This window comes from Chiloscyllium plagiosum, unplaced genomic scaffold, assembly GCF_037043375.1.
Source record: "Chiloscyllium plagiosum isolate Xiang-an unplaced genomic scaffold, Cpla_swu_hap1 HiC_scaffold_32, whole genome shotgun sequence".
Lineage (NCBI taxonomy): Eukaryota > Metazoa > Chordata > Chondrichthyes > Orectolobiformes > Hemiscylliidae > Chiloscyllium > Chiloscyllium plagiosum.
The window spans coordinates 29,952,137-29,972,243 of NW_028270170.1; the positions used below are offsets into that span (position 1 = coordinate 29,952,137).

Consider the following 20,107-nt stretch of genomic DNA (forward strand, 5'->3'; position numbering starts at 1 on the left):
CCAGAAGCTATTGATAAAGTCCCAGACATGAGGCTGTTAGCTAAGGTGGACACTCACGGAAGTGAGGATAAATTACTGACATGAATAGTAAATTGGTTGAGTGGCATGAAACAGAGTTTGAATAACTTTAAGTACTCAAACTGGCTGGCTGTGACTAGTGGTGTCCTGCAGGGATCTGAAAATGTGTTGCTGGAAAAGCGCAGCAGGTCAGGCAGCATCCAGGGAACAGGAGAATCGACGTTTTGGGAAGAAGCCCTTCTTCAGGAATGAGGAAAGTGTGTCCAGCAGGCTAAGATAAAAGGTAGGGAGGAGGGACTTGGGGGAGGGGAGTCGGAAATGCGATAGGTGGAAAGAGGTCAAGGTGAGGATGATAGGTCAGACTGGGGTGGGGGCGGAGGGGTCAGGAAGAAGATTGCAGGTTAGGAAGGCGGTGCTGAGTTCGATGGATTTGACTGAGACAAGGTGGGGGGAGGGGAAATGAGGAAACTGGTGAAATCCGAGTTCATCCCTTGTGGTTGGAGGGTTCCTAGGCGGAAGATGAGGCGCTCTTCCTCCAACCGTTGTGTTGTTGTGGTCTGGCGATGGAGGAGTCCAAAGACCTGCATATCCTTGGTGGAGTGGGAGGGGGAGTTGAAGTGTTGAGCCACAGGGTGGTTGGGTTGGTTGGTCCGGGTGTCCCAGAGGTGTTCTCTGAAACGCTCCGCAAGTAGGCGGCCTGTCTCCCCAATATAGAGGAGGCCACATCGGGTGCAGAGGATGCAATAGATGATGTGTGTGGAGGTGCAGGTGAATTGTGGCGGATATGGAAGTTTCCTTTGGGGCCTTGGAGGGAGGTGAGGGGGGAGGTGTGGGCGCAAGTCTTGTACCTCCTGCGGTTGCAGGGGAAGGTGCCGGGAGTGGAGGTTGGGTTGGTGGGGGGTGTGGATCTGATGAGGTAGTCACGGAGGGAGTGGTCTTTACGGAATGCTGATAGGGGAGGGCAGGGAAATATATCCTTGGTGGTGGGGTCCGTTTGGAGGTGGCGGAAATGACGGCGGATGATGCGCTGTACATGGAGATTGGTGGGGTCGTAGGTGAGGACCAGTGGGGTTCTGGGCGGTTGGAGGGGCGGGGCTCAAGGGCGGAGGAGCGGGAAGTGGAAGAGATGCGGTGGAGGGCATCGTCGACCACGTCAGGGGGGAAAATTGCGGTCCTTGAAGAAGGAGGCCATCTGGGTTGTACGTTTTTGGAACTGGTCCTCCTGGGAGCAGATGCGGCGGAGACGAATGAATTGGGAGAATGGGATGGCGTTCCTCCTCCCACCCTGCCCCCTGTAAAAACGCCATCCCCACCGCAGGAGGTGCAAGACTTGCGCCCACACTTCCCCCCTCACCTCCCTCCAAGGCCCCAAAGGAAACTTCCATATCCGCCACAAATTCACCTGCACCTCCACACACATCATCTATTGCATCCTCTGCACCCGATGTGGCCTCCTCTATATTGGGGAGACAGGCCGGCTACTTGCGGAGCGTTTCAGAGAACACCTCTGGGACACCCGGACCAACCAACCCAACCATCCTGTGGCTCAACACTTCCACTCCCCCTCCCACTCCACCAAGGATATGCAGGTCTTTGGACTCCTCCATCGCCAGACCACAACAACACGACAGTTGGAGGAAGAGCGCCTCATCTTCCGCCTAGGAACCCTCCAACCACAAGGGATGAACTCGGATTTCACCAGTTTCCTCATTTCCCCTCCCCCCACCTTGTCTCAGTCAAATCCATTGAACTCAGCACCGCCTTCCTAACCTGCAATCTTCTTCCTGACCCCTCCGCCCCCACCCCAGTCTGACCTATCACCCTCACCTTGACCTCTTTCCACCTATCGCATTTCCGACGCCCCTCCCCCAAGTCCCTCCTCCCTACCTTTTATCTTAGCCTGCTGGACACATTTTCCTCATTCCTGAAGAAGGGCTTATGCCCGAAACGTCGATTCTCCTGTTACCTGGATGCTGCCTGACCTGCTGCGCTTTTCCAGCAACACATTTTCAGCTCTGATCTCCAGCATCTGCAGACCTCACTTTCTCCTGCAGGGATCTGTATTGGGGCCTCAATTTTTCACAATATTCATTAACAATATGGGTAAGGGCATAATAAACTAACTAAAGTGGATGTCCAATGAGATTTGGGGATTCAGGTACATAATTGTTTAAAACACCACAAACAGGTGCAGAAAATAGTCAAAAAGGGTAATGAAATGCTGGTCTTCATATCTAAAGGGCTGGAGTACAGGGATGCAGACATAATGCTTCAATTATACCAAATCCGAGTTAGACCCCACTTTGACCACCGTGAGCAGATAGTGAGGTTTGAGAAGATTTGTAGCTTAGGTTGAGGTTCTGGATGTAAGTTTGCTCACTGAGCTAGAAGGTTCGTGTTTAGACGTCTTGTCACCATACTAGGTAACATCATCAGTGAGCCTCTGGATGAAGCACTGGTGGTATGGCCCACTTTTTATTTATGTGTTTAGGTTTCCTTGGGTTAGTGATGTCATTTCCTGTGGTGATGTCATTCCCTATTCTTTTTCTCTGAGGTTTGGTGGGGTGGGGGTTTTAGATGGGATCCAAGTAAGTGTGTTTGTTGCCATAGTTCTGATTGGAGTGCGATGCTTCCAGGAATTCTTATGTGTGTCTCTGTTTGGCTTGTCTTAGGATAGATGTGTTGTCCCAGTCGAAGTGGTTTCCTTCCTCAGCTGTGTGTAAAGATACTAATGAGGGTGGGTCATGTCTTTTTGTGGCTAGTTGAAATTAATTTATTCTGGTGACCAAGTTTCTGCCTGTTTGTTTAATGCAGCGTTTGTTACAGTTCTTGCAAGGTATTTTTTAAATTACATAAGTTTTGCTTGTTGTCTGGATAGAGTCTTTCAAGTTCATTAGCTGCTGTTTTAATGTATTGGTGGATTTGTAGGCTACCATGATGCCAAAGGGTCTGAATAGTCTGACAGTTATTTCCGAAATGTCTTTGATGTATTGAATTGAATGGATCTGAGGCACAGTGAAAAGTGATACAGACAGACCACAGAGTTAAGTAACATAGATAAGTAATTGGCTAGCATTTTGTCTGCTTGTTTGGGTTTGTCACTGAGACGTTGGTGGACTGTGTTCGTTGGTTACCTGTTCTTTTTGAATACGCTGTCTCAGTGATTTTCCTCTGCTCTTTGTAGTTCCTCTGTGCTGCAATGTGTGGTGGCTCATTGAAACAATGTTCTAATTCAACTCCGTTTGTGGGTGTCGGGATGATTGCTTATGTTGTTCAGTATTTGGTCTGTATGTATTGTTTTCCTGTAGACACTGGTTTGAAGTTCCCCACTGGCTGTTCCCTCTACTGCGATATCTACGAATAGCAGTTTTTGGTGTTTTCCTCCTCTTTAGTGAATTTTATGCCAACAAGGGTATTATTGACGGTCCTGAAGGTTTCCTTTAATTTGTTTCATTTAGTGATGATGACAAATGTGTCATCCATATAGTGGACCCAAAGTTTGGGTTGGATGGTTGGCAGAGCTGTTTGTTTGAATCTCTGCATTACTGCTTCTGCTAACCACCCTGATAATGGAGATCCCATGGGTGTTCTGTTTGTTTGTCTATAGGTTTTGTTGTTAAAGGTGAATTGGGTGGTAAGGCATAGGTCCTCTGGCTTGAATATATTGTCCTTGTTGATGAAGTTGGTGGTGTTTGGTGTATGTGTCTTTGGCTTGACGGTCATTTTAAATCAAAGAGACTACATTGAGAAAGCGAATGCACTACTTGCAGATACCAATATTTACCAACAAGTGGCAATAGACCCAATTCCACAACTAGAGAACCGAAGCACAGCCCTACTCAAAAAACTTCAAAAATCTGAAGAAATAAATAAGACCGACATCCAATAAATGAACCCAGATGGATCCAACTTTTATGATCTCCTTTGATGTAACAGCCCCATTCACATCTATCGACATTAACCTGGCCAAGGAAACACTAACTACACTATTAGAAGAACCAAAAACACATACACCTTCTGGTCTCTTTCCAATCGGAAAGATGTTGTGAAACTCGAAAGGGTTCAGAAAAGATTTATAAGGATATTGCCAGGGTTGGTGGATTTGAGCTATAGGGAGAGGTTGAATAAGCTAGGGCTGTTTTTCCTGGAGCATTGGAGGCTGAGGGTGATCTCATAGAGGTTTATAAAATCATGAGGGGAATGGATAGGATAAATAGACAAAGTTTTTTCCCTGAAGTGGGGGAGTCCAGAACTAGAGGGAAAGGGTTTAGGGTGAGAAGGGAAAGATATAAAAGAGACCTAAGGGGCAACTCTTTCACGCAGAGGGTAGTACGTGTATTGATTGAGCTGCCAGAGGAAGTGTGGAAGCTAGTACAAATGCAACATTTAAAAGGCATCTGGATGGATATATGAAGAGGAAGAGTTTGGAGGGATATGAGCTGGGTTTTGGCAGGTGAGACTAGAGTGAATTGGGATATCTGGTTGGCATGGACGAGTTGGACCGAAGGGTCTATTTCCATGCTGTACATCTCTATGACTCTAAGCTGCCATTCCTAGATGTCACAGTAGAGCGAACAGCCAATGGGTAACTTCAAAGCAGCACCTACAGGAAAACAACACATACGGACCAAATACTGAACAACAGAAGCAATCATCCCGACACTCACAAATGGAGCTGAACTAGAACATTATTTCAATGAACCACCACACATTACAGCACAGAGGAACTACAAAGAGCTGAGGAAAATCACCTATAGACTGTATTCAAAATGAATGGGTACTCAATGAACACAGTTCACCAATTTCTCAGAAACAAACCCAAACAAGCAGACATAACACGTCCAGAAGCTCTAGCCACTCTCCCCTACATTAAAGACATCTTGGAACAGCTGCCAGACTTCTCAGACCCCTTGGCACCATAGTAGCCCACAAATCCACCAACACACTAAAACAGCAGCGAATAAACTTGAAAGACCCTATACAGACAACAAGCAAAACTAATGTCATTTAAAAAATACCTTGCAAGAACTGTAACAAATGCTGCAATGGACAAACAGGCAGAAATGTAGCCACCAGAATAAATGAACATCAACCAGCCACAAAAAGACATGACCCACTCTCACTAGTATTTTTACACACAGCTGAGGAAGGACACAACTTCGACTGGGACAACACATCCATCCTAGGACAAGCCAAACCGAGATAACTCGGTGGTTAGCACTGCTGCCTCACTGCACCAGGGTCCTAGGTTCGATTCCAGCCTCGGGTGACTGTCTGTGTGGAGTTTGCACATTCTCCCTGTGTCTGAGCGGGTTTCCTCCCACAATCCAAAGATGTGCGGGCCAGGTGAATTGGCCATGCGAAATTGCCCATAGTGTTTGGTACATCATTCAGAGGGAAATGGGTCTGGGTGGGTTACTCTTCGGAGGGTTGGTGTGGACTGGTTGGGCCGAAGGGCTGTTTCCACACTGTAGGGAATCTAATCTAATTTAATTCCTGGAAGCATGGCACTCCAACTGGAACTCTATCAACAAAGATGTTAACTTGGATCCCATCTCCCATCCATCCCCCCCCAAGAAAAAGAACAGGAAATGACATCAAAACAGAACTGACATCACTACAGGTAATGACATCACCAACCCAAGGAGCCTGAAACACATAAATAAAAAGTGGGCCATACCACCAGTTCTTTTCTGGAGGCTCATTGATGATACTACCTAGTATAGTGACAAAATGTCTGAAACCAAACTTTCTGGCACAGAGAGCAGATCTGGACATGACACCTTAGGAACAATGTTTTTTTGAAATCTGGAGGGGGTACAAGGATGATACCCAGACATAAGTGTTTAAGTTATGAGGAGAAATTAGATAAATTAGGCCTTTATACTCTAGAATTTAGAAAGTTAGGGAGTGATCTAACCGAGGTCTTCAGGATATCAACAGGGAAACTCAGGTTAGATAAAGATGAAATATTTCAACAGTTTGAAGATTCTACAACCAGGGAGTATGGTCTAAGAACGAGATTCTAGATTAGAGTGGTGCTGGAAAAGCACAGCAGTTCAGGCAGCAACCGAGGAGCAGGAAAATCGACGTTTCGGGCAAAAGCCCTTCATCAGGAATAGAGCCTTCATCAGGAAAAGAACGAGGGTCAGGCCATATAGGAGAGATGTTAGAAAGTACTTTAACTTGAACAATGGAGGTTTGGAACACTCTTCCTGAAATGGCAGTCAATGATAATTGAACTGTTAAATTTAAATCTGAGACAATTTTTTATTCAGTCAGGACATTAAGCGATATGGGTCCAAGATAGTATATGAAGTAGGGATACAGGTTAATCATGAATCAACCATAATTGAATGGCGGAGCAGAATTGAGGGCCTGCACGGCGTACTCCTGTTCCCATGTGTCCTTTTTCTCCCCTCTCTAGGCACTGTTTCCACATATTCTACTTATTTACTGGGTCACCAATCCCCTACCGTCATCAGCATATATTTCCCAGCTGTTTTCAGCTCTGAAGGTCACTCGACTCAAAATGTTAACTATTTTTCTCTTTACTGATGCTGCCAGAGTGCTGTTCGCCAGCTTTTTCTGTTTTTATAAGATATCAGCTGAAGTAATGTGTACTCTGCTTCCAAACTGTAAGAAAAGTGTGAAGACATTGGAGAGAGTACAGAGGAGGTTTATGAGAATGTTTCTGGGAAATAGATGTTGTGAAGATAGATTGGAGAAGTTGGACACAGTGGGCGGAATGGTCTTCATTTGAAACTGCATCTGCGATCCTATATCACCTCTGTTGCGAACAACTATTTTGTGTAAACACATGCAACATTGTGAAAGCCCATGAAATTTGCAACTTCGCTTGATTTGCAGCGTTACTTTCTGCCTGTATTAATGATGGCGGCCCCTCCTTTCAAAGTGCACACCGACGACAGTACGCATGCGCTTGATGCCAATGCGACTGGCTGAGCCGGTGCGCGCGACGTCATTTCCGGCGTGTTGGGGGGGGGGGGGGCGGAGGGAGCAGTGCGAGGCCCGGATGGGAGTTGAGCCGCTGGTTTAACTCGTCGAGTCCCGGTTGCGGTGAGAGGAGGAGGAGGGAAGGGGGATGGTGGTAGTGGCGGAGAGCGCAGCAATACTGCTGGAGACTGTCGGCGAGAACAAGGTCGGACGAAAACAGGTAATTGTTTGTTTCCTTTTTTAAAAAGAGGGAATAAGGAAGCAGATGAAGTGACGGGGGTGGGTTAGGCAGCGGCAGTGAAGGGGCTGGGATGTCGCCTCCCCCTCCCGCAGGCTGCTGCAGTCCCGCAGGCCGCGCCGACAACCTTCATCCCTCATAAACTTTCAGCTCGTCGCTGAATCCGACCCAAATCCCACCTCCACCGCTCCCTGTCTCCCGGACACCGGGCGGTGACTGGATCGGAGTTGGAAGCGTTTTCTGCCAATGCAGAGATTTTTGTTTTCAAAAGTAGATTTATTTGCCTCTTTCTTTTTTCAAAAAGCAAAAGATGAACGGCAGCACTTCAGCGTCTGTCTAGTTGGTTTAAATCCCTGAGGGTTTGGGGTAAGTAGGGGGCTTCCCCTGAGTTGATGGTACAAAGTTTTGTCTGGTGATACTAAGTCGCCCTGCTTGTCTCGCCATTGTTGTTTGAAGTGCATTTGACGCAGTTTTTTTTACTCGAATTGGGGATGGTGAATCCTTCCTGTGACTCCTGAGGTCACTCCTGTGATGTCACAGCAGCTCCCCATCATAGTTCCAGATGGTTTTAACTGTAGGAATGCAAGGGTCTTTCTTTGCCTTCTATCTACCAAAAAAAACCTGGTGAGTTTCACTTTGAGCCTCCACATTGACAATTGGTGTCCTGTTACTTTCAGCCTTGAGTTCATGGCCACTGTTAGGGCTGTCACTTTCTAATTGTAATCTTGCTGGTCAGTTGCAGTCATATAACTGTACCCCTCTGCAATTTACTAGATTCTTGGGAAATGGTAAGGATGGATGAACTGAGGCAGAGGATTTGGCAGGCCTTGGCTTATGCAGTAGTGTTGATGTAATACTTGTAGCTGTTAAGGAAATGATTGCTGCTGTGCTATTATTTCCGAGTGTAACATTACAAAGTCATTTGTGAAATTGTGTTATCAGAGTATTTTTATGATTGTTAGATTTATAAGACTTGTTGAGGAGGGGGACAGCAAAATATGTGAAGAGTGAGGGTTGACCTGGTGACAAGCTGTGAAAAATCTTAGGAGGTAAGAGTGTGAATACAGGACAGCTTCTGCCTGGCAAACAATATTGAGAGAGATAGACCAGTTTTTTAAATATATAAATGGATGTTTTCACACAGCAAAGACTCCTGACTTTGGAACTTCTCAGTTGTCAGATACAGCACTTCCACTTATATGTTAGATTTGCAAGCATCTTCATTGCAGTGAATGGTTGAATTTGAGCTAAACCATCCCTCCTCTGATATTAAATATACTGCAATTCTTTATTGGTGTGAAGTATTTCTGTTAAAAGTAATTCAATTTTAAAAATCAATATACCTTTTTTCCATCATTCCCCACTCTTATTCTTACTCTTTCTATCTGAAACTTTTGTCTCTGAGCCAAAATAGTTCACTTTTTAAGTTTCACCTAATGCAGTTCTGAAAATAAATCACACTTTGTTTGGTTGCTGTCTTCATGCTATTTTTTTTATACTCTGTTACTGAGTTGGAACAAAAGTAACACTGGGTACTCTTATGTAAGATGAAGTGATTTCGTCTGCTGCTTTTGCAGCGCCTGATGCTTTTGAGATTCTGAGCTGAGTGTTTCGATGAATGTTGTTTCTGCTCAAACTCACTTGTTGAGTCCTGGTCAGCCATTTTTTGGGAATTGATCATATTCTCCACGATTCCTAAGAAAAAAAATTCTGGCCAAGTATTAAATTTAGGTGAATATAAGCAGCTTTACCTTGTTATTTGTGATGAATATCAACAGTATATATGAGATTTGGAAACTAATAGAAATTATCAGACCATAAGGCATAGGAACAGAATTAAGCCATTTAGCTTATTACATCTGTTCCACCATTTGGTCATTGCTGATACATTTCTCAACCCCATTCTCCTGCCTTCTCCTCATAATCTTTTGGTCCTCTTACTAATCAAGAATGTTTCTACCTTGTCTTAAATAAATCAATGACTTGGCCTCCATAGCCTTCTGTAGCTTTGAGTGCCACTGATTTAACACCCTCTTGCTGAAGAAATTCCTCCTCATCTCAAGGCTCTCCTTCAGTCTTGAAGCTGTGCCCTCAGGTCCTAGTCTCTTCTAGTGGGGAAACGTCTTCTCCACATTCACTCTATCCAGGCCCATCAGTATTCTAAGTTTTATTGAGATTTCTCCACATTCTTACCCGCTAAGCTCCATCAAATACAGATCCACACACCTCAACCATTCTTCATATATCAAAAGTCTTGCATCTCTAGGATCATTCTTGTAAACCTCCTCTAGACTGCATCCAGTGCAAGCACATCATTCCTTCGATATGGGGGCAAAAGCTTCTCAATATTTCCTTAAACAGCCACGGCAGTTCCTGCTGTTGTATTGTAGTCCTCTCAAAGTTCATGCTAACATTATATTTGCTTTCCTAATTGCCAGCTGAACCTGCATGTTAACCTTGAGAGAATATTGTACGAGGACTCCCAAGTTCCTGTGAAGCCTTCCCAGTTTACAAAATAAATATAATTCTTCCTACCAGAGTGCATGGCCTGACACTATCCTACACTTTATTCCATCTGCCATTTTTTGCCCATTCTCCTAGCCTGTCCAAGTCATTCTGCAGCTTTCCTGCTTCCTCAACACTACCTGTCCCTCCACCTAGCTTTGTGTCATCTGCAAAATTTAGTAACAATGCCCTCATTCCTTCGTTAATGTAAAATGTTTATTGTTGTAGTCCCAACACTGACTCCTGCAGATCTTCACTAGTCACTAGCTGCCATTTTATCACCAGTCTAATATTGGAATGAGAAAAGGAATGCCACTATATTATGGAAGCTTTAATTTTTGTAGAAGGTGAAACCACATGATTGGATGGTAATAATCTGTCACTTTCAAAGCATTGGTTATCGATTTCCTTTTTCTTTGTCCTGCCTGAGAGTGTTTTTCTTTTAAATATAGAAACTGAAGAACAGTGAATAAGGAAGGATCACTTGTTCCAGAAAATTTCATTCCTCTCCTGTTGCCATTGCCTAGTATCCAACTGCATTTTGAATGGTTTAATATCCTTGATTCTGTGCTAATTTAAAATATTAGATTTTATACAGAATTATGAACACTGACATAAGCACTTAATGTTTTAGAGAGCCTTGACTTTGTTTTTCTTATAAACAATGAAGCATTGCATATAAAACCATTGATTCATGATTACATTTAAAATCCACTTAGAACCGTTGCTTAAAATGTGAGGTTTGTCTCCCATGTGATTCAGTGATAAATGCACTGCCCAGTATGACCTTACTTCAAAGAGAAAAAGAGAATTCTGGATTTAGTTCCTGGTTTGTGCTAAGATAGCTGGTCCATTAGGTTTCTGTACCTGACTGATGTCTTGCTGCAAAGTCTCTGTGACTTGTGATCAAAAATAGGATTGGACTGGCTATGTTACTTGCTATTGGGGGGAACAGCCTGTCAATCACAATCGCTGTTTGGGGTCACATCAACAACATTTTGTAATGTCCAGTGGATTTATCAGAGTATGAGTCAGTCTGTTAAGGATGTAGCAATCATTTATCATTATTAATGATGGTTTAAATTCCAAACCAGTTCAGGAATATTGCCATGCTGCAGCATGGAGAATGTTTGAATGTTCAATTGTTGCTACCGTACTTCACAAATATGATGGAAGTGGCCAGATGAAGAAGTCTTTAGATTATTGCTTTCCCTCTTGCTGCTTTTCTTTCCTTTTTGCCAATGCTGTTTGACTTCCCAACATGGCACATCTGTCACGTATTGTCTCCTCTGAGTCACATTTTTTTTCAGCTGGGAATATTGATGTTTAGTTTATAAATCTACCATGCTTAAAATCAGTGGTGTTGAAGCATCTTCTAGTTCTCTTGATGACGAAGCAACTGGGGGTTTCTGTATTTCAGTGATGTTATTTTACCATGATGATTTAGCTTCCTCTCGGGGTGAGAGTATTTTTTTGTCTTCCCAGTTGTGGCAGATAGTTATGTAATGCAAGTTTGTCCATTCATGTTAGTTCTAGGTAGTACAGCTGTTGCTGTTATGTAACAGTGAGATTTGAATTGATTTGACTGGCCTGACTTTGTGTTTAATATTTGTTTTCTACTATCCTATGTCTTGTTAGTCTTTTGAGCTGAATGTGGTTGTTTTGCTGATTGTCACGGGATAATTTATCCAATGGACTGGTTTTGTATAACAAAACCTGTGTGTAATGTCTAGCAACCATTCTTTTCTGTGTGGTGTGCCAGTTTGATCTGTATTGAAACAGACTGTAATCCAGCTCAATAATCAATGTGATGAATCGAAACTTAAGGTATCAAAAGAATGATGTGTTTTGGCATCACTACCCTTTGGTATATTCTTCTGTGCTTCCTCTTATGTTTAAGGTGGATTATTCCTTGTACGTTAGACAATTTTTCAATATTATGTACCAAGTTCCAAAACATGAAATGCAATGTCTGATGGAAGATCTGCCTTTTGATGACAATGTCACCCTCCATCATTTAACACTAGTGCAAACTTTGACAGGCTTCAATAACCTTTTTGCTAGCAGTGGCCATTTTTAAGTTAAGTCATCAGTTTAAACAAGACATTGAATCACTCTCTTAAACAAATGTATGTAAGAAATTGAGAGCTCCCTTCAAGGAGAACAGCATTAGAAACATTGTGGTAACATAGTAACCATATCATGCACCACACTCAAAACCATAAGAACATGCATTTTATTTGACTATTGGAGCCCTGATGGTAAATCTTCTATATGATGGCCAGACTTGGCATTGAGAGGGCTCAGTGTAATAGCAGGATAACATTAAGTACTGATATGTCTCTATGATTTTAATAAATACCCTTGGTTTTTACCTTTAAATTAGTTCCGAAACCCATAATTATCTGTACTTATTGCTTCAAAAATATAGACCAGAATACAAATTTTGATTATATCAATATTCTTAAAACATGTTGATTTGGCAAAAGTGTACATACAATAAAGATGTAAAAGTTAAATATTTTGAGAGAGTACAGCATTTAATCTGACTGGTTAATGTGTGTATACTTGTGTCCTGTCAACCTTAATGTGCAAGCTCGTTGTCATTGTTGTGTTCAAGTTCTTAGGCATTTGGCTGTTGGTTATGATGAGAAGAAAGGAAGCTCTCCTTGACTCCAATGCAACTTCATATACTTGCCATCATAAATAAATCATCTTTTTACCTTATCGTAGCTGTCTTCTCGACATTGGCGTGACAGCTGTTTTATATATACCAATATACCTTTTTTCAACATAACCTGAGTAGTGTTGGAAAATGAGTCAGATAATTGATCAGCTTTGAATTGAAAGTACTGTTTTTCTTTTAAAAGAAAGTATAGAAATGCAGGCATAATTAATTCCCTGGAGAAAGTGAGGACTGCAGATGCTGGAGATAAGAGCTGAAAATGTGTTGCTGGAAAAGTGCAGCAGGTCAGGCAGCATCCAAGGAACAGGAGAATCGACATTTTGGGCATAAGCCCTTCTTCAGGAATGAGGAAAGTGTGCCTTATGCCTGAAAGGGCTTATGCCTGAAATGTCGATTCTCCTGTTCCTTGGATGCTGCCTGACCTGCTGCGCTTTTCCAGCAACAGATTTTCAGCGCTAATTAATTCCCTGGACATGGTGATTAAGTATTTTTTTTAAGGTGTTATGGTGAGTTTGCTGGTGTCAATTTTTCAGAATCTTCACCCCTTCAAAAGAATTCCCAGTGTACTACATGTATTTTCCTCTGAATAATAACTCTATTGTACTGGTCTATAACAAGTGCTGCAGTAATCTGTACTTGCAGTCAGCTGGGATTCTGAGAGAAAATTTGTCATATGCAAGATTGAAGGGGAGAGAAATTTATTCTAGGGTTGAAATTACTTGATTATAAGTACGGGTAGATTAAATTTAAGATTATTTTATGCTGTGGTTGATAGGGTGGTAACATTACTTTTTATGTTTAATATGATTATATAATCTAATTAAGAAGTTCAAATGACATTCTCAACCACAAATGTGCCAACTGAATCAATCTTAGGATCGAATCTGCATTCAGTTGTTTTTTTTGGAGCTATGATATCCTTACATTGACTTTTTTTTCTCATGACTGTGATGCAGTCTATTTTAAGGACATTGTAATTTGGGTGAGAAAGGTCGAAGGGTGTAAGTCACTTTAATGATATAACTAAAAGGCATTCACACTTCATCTCTCAAACTGGTAATACAGAACTCTCATTATTTTTAACATATATAGCTGGAAAGTTTGTGAAGTAGATGCTGTGAACAAGCTGCTGCACCAACCTGGGGAACTTAGCAGCAAAAACATTATACGTTAATGTCCAGATACAGAAGGGTGCTATAAATTAATGCAAATTGTAACCCAAAGAAACCCAGATCTGACACAATCTGATACTGACCAGTTCTCTGATTTGAAATTTTAATTTGCTCATATACCTGCATTAGCAACTTAGTCTTTCCCTTCTTTGCACTTGTGATTGAAAGACCTTTTTGGAATCCTATGTTTATCAAAATTGTAATTTAATTTTTTGCTCCATAAATGGGAACTCTGGGAATTTTGCTGCCATCATTGAGTATTGCCCTTATGAATTGGCATCACCACATTGTGATGTTCAAAATAATAATTTTCAGGCCAGTTTTCCCCTGTATGCTTGGTTTAGCAGGTATGGATACAGAAATGCTGTGTGTTTATCCACTGCCCAGTAGAGTAAATGTGAACATACAAATAAGGAGCAGCCTAATCCTGTTCCGTCTGCCTTTCACCTTTCTAAGCTCCAGTAGATGCAAACCTAACTTGTCAAAACTATCTTCACAAGATACCCTACCCATTCCAGGTGTTAGTCTGCAAAATATTTTCTGAAATGTATCCAGTACATTTATTTACACGTTAAATAGGAAACCAAGACTAAATGTGGTAGTCCGCATGTGGTCTCACAAACAACCCATATATCTAAAGCAAAACCACCCTATTTTAGTATTCAGTCCCCCTTGCAATAAATGTTAACATCCTATTAACTTGTTAGCATGAGGTTCAACCTTTTATGATTAATGCACCTGGAAACTCCAATCTCCTTGCATCTCTGGCCTTTGCTATCTCTAACCATTTGGATACTGTTTTTCTTATTCTTTATGCCAAAATGAAATGTTCCATATTTTACAACATTATACTCTTTTGCCAAATCTTTGTCCACTCACATAACCTATATCCCTTTATTTCTTTGAGTCCTGCTCACAACTGGCTTATTTTGGTGTCATCAGCAAATTTTAGTAACCATTTGTTTGGTCCTGTTAACCAAGCCATTTATAAAAACTGTAAAAAGATGAGGCCCAGCACGAGTCCTTGCAACAAGCAACTTGGGACATCTTTTACAATTTTCTGCAGTTATTTTTGATATAGCATTTATCACATACCTTCTAGAACCAATGGTGTGCCACAAGGATTGGTGCTGGTCCACTGCTTTTTGTCATTTATCTAAATTTGGATGTGAGCATAAAAGGTAAAGTAGTAAGTTTGCAGATGACACCAGAATTGGTGATGCAGTGGACAGCGAAGAAGGTTACCTTGCCGATTACCAGGATCTCGATCAAATAGGCCAGTGGGCTGAGGAGTGGCAGATGGAGTTTAATTTGGATAAATGTGAGGTGCTGTATTTTGGAAAAGCATGTTAGAGCAGGACTTGCACACCTTTTAATGGTAAGGTCCTGGAAAGTTTTGCTGAACAAAGAGACTTTGGAGAGCAGATTCTTAGTTCCTTGAAAGCAGAGTCGCAGGTAGATAGGATAGTCAAGAAGGCGTTTGGTATGCCAGCCTTTATTGGTCAGATCATTGAGTATAGGAATTGGGAGGGCTGTCCAGGGCATTGGTTAGGCCACTTTTGGAAAACTGCATGCAATTCTCGTCTCCTTCCTGTTGGAAGGATACTGTGAGATTTTGAAAGGGTTCAGAAAAGATTTACAAAGATGTTGCCAGGGTTAGAGGATTTGAGCTATAGGGAGAGGCTGAATAGGCTGGGGCTGTTTTCCCCTGGATCGTTGAAGGCTGAGGAGTGACCTTTTTGAGGTTTATAAAATCATGAGTGGCATAGATAGGGTAAATAGACAAGCCTTTTCTTTGGGGTGGGGGTGTCCCCAACTAGAGGGCTAGGAGGGTGAGAGGGGAAAGATGTAAAAATGACCTAAGAGGCAACTTTTTTTACACACAGGGTGATGAGTGTATGGAATGAGTGCCAGAGGAAGTGGTGGAGGCTGGTATCATTTACAGCATTTAAGACCTCTGGATGGGTGTATGAATAGGAAGGATTTAGAGAGATATGAGCCACGTGCTAGCAAATGGGACTAGATTAGGTTAGGATATCTGGTCGGCATGGACGAGTTGGACTGAAGGATCTGTTTCTGTGCTGTACATCTCTATGACTGTAAGTCCAGGTACTGTACATCCATACTGGTTCCCTATTTATTCCATAACATGCTACTTCCTCAAATAACTTTAATAAATACGTTTGATAAACACTTTGCTTTCACAAAGCCTGATCCTGCTTTATTAACTTAAATGCTTCGAAGTGACCTGCTGGAATAACTTTTTAACAATAGTTTCTAACACCTTGCTTATGAAAGATCAACATTCTAGTCAACATCCATTGATCAGATACTGAATGCAGCTAGACATTTACATATCCTGATTAAATAGGATAGAAGCCAGGAATCTTGCAGTGAGTAACTCCCCTCAGGATTCCTCCAAACCTGTCCACCATCTACCAGACCCAAGTCTGACATGTAGTGAACTACTCCTCACTTTCTGGGATAATTGCAACTCTGACAACACTCGAAGCACATTCACAACGTTCAATCCCATCACCACCATCACTCATTAGCAGCAGGGTGTACCAACTACACGATGCACTGCAGAAATTTACCAAGGCTCCTTAAACAGCACCTACTATTACCCCAAACTATTACAGTCTAGAAGGACAAAGATAGCAGATATGTGGGAACATCACCTCTAGCAAATTCCCCTCCAAATTGCTTACCATCCTGACTTGGAGATAGTTTGCCATTCCTTCAGTGTCCTGGCTCCTGGAGCTCCCTCCTTGACAGCATTGTGGGTCTATCAACGGAAAGTGGACTGCAGCAGTTGAAGACGACTATTCACCACCATCTTAAGGGCAATCAGGGATGAGCAGTAAATGCTGGCTGAGCCATTGCTGCCCACGTTCCATGAATAATAAAAAGTTAAGCTAACTGGCCTGCTTTCCTGCTTTCAGCTAACCACCCCTTCCTTTATTTAAAAAGAGTTAATTCACTGTTTTGTTAGGTGATAGAACATTTCCTAAATCTAGAGAACTTTTGGAAATGTTAAAACCGATATTGATCAATCAACTCTGAGCCGCCACTTCTTTTAACAGGCTTGGATGATGTCCATCAAGACCTAGCGACTTGTCAGTCCAGCTCCAACAACTTGCCTATATCACTTCTAATTTTCCTCACTTCCATTTCCTGATCTATATCTGTTTTTGGGATGTTTCTTGTATCTTCCACAGTGAAGATTGATGCCAAATAGCTAACTTTTCTGGCTTTCCTGTTTTCAATGACTAATTTCCCAGGTTTGCTTTCTACAGGACCGATGTTCACTTGAGCATTTTTTTCCCTTTTCAAATATCTTTGGGAACTATTACTTTTCATTTTTAATAATTTGAGCTTTCTCTTGACTCAAGCTTTTCCTTCGTCAATAAACCTTAATCTTTAACCTAATTTGCCCTCTAAAAATACTGGATCGCCTTTTAGAATTAAGGAAGAAATTTAGGCAGAAATCTCAAAATATTGCATATTTGTTGGCGCCACCTTCAAATTTGTCCATGGATGTTATATCTATTCTAGCTAGTTTCCATCCTTAATTCAGCATGCAGTGCATTACCCTGCAAGGAAAAGTCAAATTTGCTGACTGAAGTAGCCAAAACATTTGGCAGTGCCATGTTGTGTTGATCTGGACAGCAGTTTGTTGAGAATCTGCCTAGATATTTTGCAGCTGCTGAACAAGCTACTGGCTTTGGTAACTTATTTCCACAATGATTTTAAAGTTGAAATTTTGTGCAAATACTTTATATTGAGATTGACTAAAGGAGCAACCAGAGTCAAAATTGAGCTGTTCCTATAGGTAAGAGTTTCAATAAATGGTTCTGTGACATGCATCTTTAGAAATGCACTTTGCAAAAATATTTGTTTAGTGATTTCACTTTTTAAGCACTTCCACATACTGACCTGTTCATTCACTGTCTTGATTATAATTGCTTTACGCTTGAAAAATGAAAGACTGAACTAAATGACCATGGTATGCCTTATGCAGAAGGATGCTTTATGATCTTAACTTTTTTTTAGTGGTTGGCACTGTGTCTTATGAATCAAAATGTTGTAGATTCAAGTTCCACTCTTTGTTTAGGGTTGCAATCTTGGTTCTCACTTCAGTGTAGAACTACGGAAGATCTCTGTTGTCAGAGTTGCTGTTTTCCAGATTATTTGCTAAACACAGTCTCCCAATTCAGCTTGATGTAAAAGATCCTACAAAATGTTTGGAAGATGAAGCGAGGGGTTCCGTTGTCCCAGCAAAATTAATATCTCTGTAACCACTATTTTTTTTAAAAAAAAGATCAGTTTATATTTTTGTCTTATTGTGCCCTAGTTGTGCTACTTTGCTTACAAAGCAATGGTGGCTACATTTCAGAAGTCATTCACTGCTTGGGAATTGTTTTGTAGTGTCCAAACAGCATAAATGCACATATTTTACAAAGCTGAGGAAGGGTGATGTTCCAGGTTATAATAGGTTATAAGACCATAAGACATAGGAGCGGAAGTAAGGCCATTCGGCCCATCGAGTCCACTCCGCCATTCAATCATGGCTGATGGGCATTTCAACTCCCCGTAGCCCTTAAATTCTTTATGTCACAAGGAATTATCAATTTCTGCCTTGAAGACATTTAGCGTCCCAGCCTCCACTGCACTCTGCGGCAATGAATTCCACAGGCCCACCGCTCTCTGGCTGAAGAAATGTCTCCGCATTTCTGTTTTGAATTTACCCCCTCTAATTCTAAGGCTGTGTCCACGGGTCCTAGTTATGACAAGACATGGAGATGAGAAAATGAGGATGAGAATTTTTATTCAGGCATGAGGATGTAATGGGGTTTGGTAGAGTGACTGAAGTTTGGGTTGTGTTGTCGGTGTCGATTGTTGCATAATTTGGATTTTGGTGTAGTAAAAGACATAGATCAAGAAAGCCTAAGTTGCATAAAATATCTGTGCTCTGTTTCTTGCAGGTCTATTTGAATCTTCACCCTGAAACAGGCTAGATAATTAGGCATTGCAAATTTCAAAGTCAGCCCTGGATGGTTTGTGGAGAACACGGAAGATTTTGCATTTGAAATAAATCAAATTTTTTGTTCCTTTTCTGTGCTTTGGGAGGCAGACTTGTCAGGAATAGACACTGGCTTGGCAACTGTTGGATAACGGTGTTAGGAGAGAGTGGATTTTGACCCCTTATATATTAATTCCCTATTTTTTTGATTTTCTTGAGTTAGAAACTCAACCTTTATACAAATATATATGGTAGATGAAAATTGACTTTGTTACTATCTGACTGGAAGTTGGACAGTGTAGCAGAGCCTTAGGGGAAGTCAAGTTGTGGGTTTGTAGAATATGACCTGATAATGTCAAACATTTCTGATAGAAAGCAGCAAGATAATATGTGGCAACGAAGAATGAAACTTCTGCCTGCATCGGCAATGTTTAGGAAGAAAGGAGAAACATGCCTTTCAAAAGATTCTATCCTGGTTTATCAAACCAGGAGAAAGCCATACTGTGGAACTATTATGCAGAAGGATGAAGTTGGAAAAGTGTTTGATGCTGTGTAGGGCAATGGAATGGCCAGATGAGAGACAGTAAGGCAGGAAATTTTAAGTAAGAATAAGAAGCGGGGAGTTTTGTTCTCCTGGCAAAATTAGTATCGCCGTAACCACTATTTTAAAATCTGATCAGTTTATATTTTTGTCTTACTGTGACCTAGTGGTACACAAATTAGCTACTTTGCCAACAAAACAATGGTGATTACATTGGCAGTTTGGGGCCTTAAGGTATTTCCACAGCACTACAGGTCGTTCTGCTATAATGTGAAAACTGCATTATTGAAAACTATTATAGAATCTTCTATTGTAGAAGATTGCTAGTAGAAAATTGCTGCACCTGTTCAACAGAAGGTTTGCATTAGGTGAAAGTGAGGACTGGAGATCAGAGTCGAGAGTGTGGTGCTGGAAAAGCACAGCAGGTCAGGCAGCATCCGAGGAGCAGGAGAATCAACATTTCTGGCAAAAGTATTATCCAAGCAACATCCACAATTTGTCAATAGCTTTATAGCCAGTTCATGCTGATGAAATGTGTGTTAAAGCAGAACAACCTGTATCTGGAACATAGTTATGAACCAATACTGAGTTTAAGGACTTGCAAGACAAAGAGAAAAGAGTACTGCCTAAAACTAGGAACTTTCCTTGTTTAAAATTTTGCTTTGAGTGCATGACTGGTGTTTTGATACATAAAATGTCACAACACATAATTGTGAGCAAAGATTAGATAGTGAAAATTATGTTGGAATATTGAAAGGAAGTATATTTGGAAGTTTACTAATACACCACCCGATTGTATTCAAATTATTACCATTTTCAAATGAATCCATACACTGTCTCCTGCAAAGTCTGGTGTTTATTTCCCATCCTTTGTTTCCCTTGAAAGTTTAATGATACATTGCTTTCTTGAACCCTGTAGGCTATGTTGTGAAATAATTGCATGTTGCTGTTTAGTCGGCACTTC

The 20,107-nt window shown here is 41.6% G+C and overlaps 1 protein-coding gene across 2 annotated transcripts in view; it reads left to right on the top strand.

Annotated features, from left to right (window-relative positions):
• Nucleotides 1-7,073: 7,073 nt before the first annotated feature.
• spop (speckle type BTB/POZ protein) overlaps nucleotides 7,074-20,107 on the top strand; it is a 125,472-nt gene continuing 112,438 nt past the window's right edge. Inside the window, exon 1 of one of the 2 annotated variants that reach the window (XM_043675190.2) lies at nucleotides 7,074-7,195. The gene's annotated coding sequence lies outside the window, so the exon portion shown is untranslated. Of the gene's footprint in view, nucleotides 7,196-7,558; nucleotides 7,580-20,107 lie in introns of those variants that run through there. The other variant, XM_087977885.1, reaches the window with a different exon arrangement.